Source organism: Papilio polytes, unplaced genomic scaffold, assembly GCF_000836215.1.
Source record: "Papilio polytes unplaced genomic scaffold, Ppol_1.0 DF823958.1, whole genome shotgun sequence".
Classification (NCBI taxonomy): domain Eukaryota; kingdom Metazoa; phylum Arthropoda; class Insecta; order Lepidoptera; family Papilionidae; genus Papilio; species Papilio polytes.
In genome coordinates, this window is record NW_013525246.1 from 162,417 (window position 1) to 164,997 (window position 2,581).

Sequence of the window (2,581 nt, forward strand, 5' to 3'; positions counted from 1 at the left end):
TTTTTTTTTTTTTTTTTTTTTATTTTGCTCATAAGAAACTGTTTTTGTGACAACAATAAAAGTATTTTTATTTTATTTTTTTTATTTAACTTTCCATTATCCATCCATCTAAACTTTCGCATTTATAATATACGAGTAAGTATGATTAAAATGAGTTAACTTTGAATTATTCTTGGTGAAAACGTAGTTTCTTTTTAATATTATATTGAGTCTAAACCACGCGTGTAAATCCACTTGACCCCTGTCAAAACCGCCCTCCTAAGGGAATGTTTACATAAATCTTCACATCCTCACATACTGACTTTGAAAATTATTCTCAAACGAAAACATATAATACTTATATTGTTTATTATATTTATTTTAACATAACTTTCTGTCGTTTGTATTTTATTTAAAAAAAACATATGTCGTCTTAAAACATCTATACTAATAAAATTAATAGGGAATATTTGCATTTTTATATGTGACTAGTTACTAGTTAGTGTACTACTAGACTAGAAAAAAAAAAGAAAAAAAAACCAGCGCACCCGCGGACAAACCAATTATATGGTTTTGGCGGGGCCATATTTGTGTCATATAATATTTTCAATAAATAATAATAATAATAAAATAAAATAGTTGTTCCCGTGCGACTTCATCCGCATAAAATTATGAAAATTTTATTTTGTTGTTTACATGTGTCAAATTATCAATTGCAAATGTCAAAATGACATGACAAACCTTAGAAATCCGTCTTGATATTGGCAGCAACTTATGGTCTCTTTCCCACATTAGAGTTTTTATCCAAAATAATTACCCCCTAAGTTTAATGACGTGAAAATATATAGCCTAAAGCGTGACGTAAGTGTAGGGCTTTTTATTTTAAAAAGATTTATTCAAAAATATGCTGTAATTGCTGACATCTTAGGCAACAAAGAAGTGTGTGTTTACGCTTTATTATAATAGTAAATATAGATGAACACAAAAACTATTGAACCGAAACCGAAAACCGAACTTGAAAAATTCTCTGCCATTATAAATTTACATTATCACTGAATAACATAGGTTATATTTTCTGCGAGAGGTTTTCTAATTGTCGTTTTATAAATTAATATGAAATGCATACTTTCTTTATAAAGGAACTAAATACAAGCTTGGATAAATTCCATTTTAATCCAAAATATTCTCTATTAAGGCATAGTTAAACTGTAAACCTTAAATCTCCACAAAAGCACAAATTAGTTAACCAAATTGGTAACCATACGTTAGGATAAATTGGCATTTATCAAGCTTAAACGATTTTAAAGAAGACACCTGTTTTAAGTTTAATGAATGAAAAGAATAATGTTAGAGAATTTTTCTAAACGATTATCAACATTTAGTACATTACTGTTTGTTTTTTTTATATCATAAGGTGTCAAACGAGCAAGCGGCCACCTGAACCCGCCGAAATAGCGACGCGACCGCTGCTATTAGCGGATGCGTTGCCTACCCTTAATCGACGGAGGAGGAGACGCACATAAACAGGATATTTTCCCTTCCTATGCGTCTCCTCCATCATCAAATCCACGTTCCTATTCCATCCTTTTCTTATAAGAAAAAGTGTTGGTAGGACAAGGGACTAAAATTGGATCTCCAAGACCACACTCATCAGACGAAACGCCGAATTACTCCCGCTTCACGCCTGTCTTCTGTGTGGTTGTGGTATTTCACCGGGCGAGCCGACCCATTCGTGCGAAGATGTTAAACCAGTGGTAACAAACTATTGATGATATCTATTTATACTATCCTTCTGGAAATCGAAGTCGTAGCCCTTCAGATAGAAAAAATTTCTCACCCTTATTTTCACCGTTGACCTTAATAAACGCGGTTTTATTAAATTTCCTTGTGCTGAGTAACGCCCGCAAGATTTCCTCGGCCCTTTCTTCTGAAATTGTTTTATCTTGACCTCTTACATTATTCCAAGTGACGAAAACATTTTTCCCGCTATAATGTATAGCGTAACACTTTTTATGAAAAAATACCAGTTTCCATTTAATGCAGGATTATTGAGCCAATATTGTTCAGTTACTTTTACGTGTAAGAAAAGTTACATAACAAGTCTTGTCGTTTTACGTCTTTCGACCGTAAATTAGTCTGCGTGGATTAAAAAAGTATAAAAGATAGTAAGTAACCTGTGTTCTTCCAGACAATCCTTTATATCTATGCTAAATTTAATCGAGATCCGTTCAACAGTTTATGCTATAAACTGTATTATTCCCAACAGTCACTCCGCTCTGTTCCCATGTGGGGACAGTTGGAATAAAAAGTTTCATCTGTCCCACCTTTTGCGACGAAGGAACGGTTGGAACTTATTTAATAACGGTTCCATCTGTCACCGTATTGGTGATATAGACTAAAAGGTGGGACGGATGAAACTATTTATTCTCAGGTGGGGACACGTGGTGACAGTTGGGAATAATCCAATAAACATCCATCTATCCAAACTCTGTATTTAAATTAGTAACAATAAGATTTCGGGATACGAACCAATACCCATTTTCTATAAAAACTAACCTCTAAGCTACCAGTTCCGCAGTTAATAATTTATACCGTAATAAAA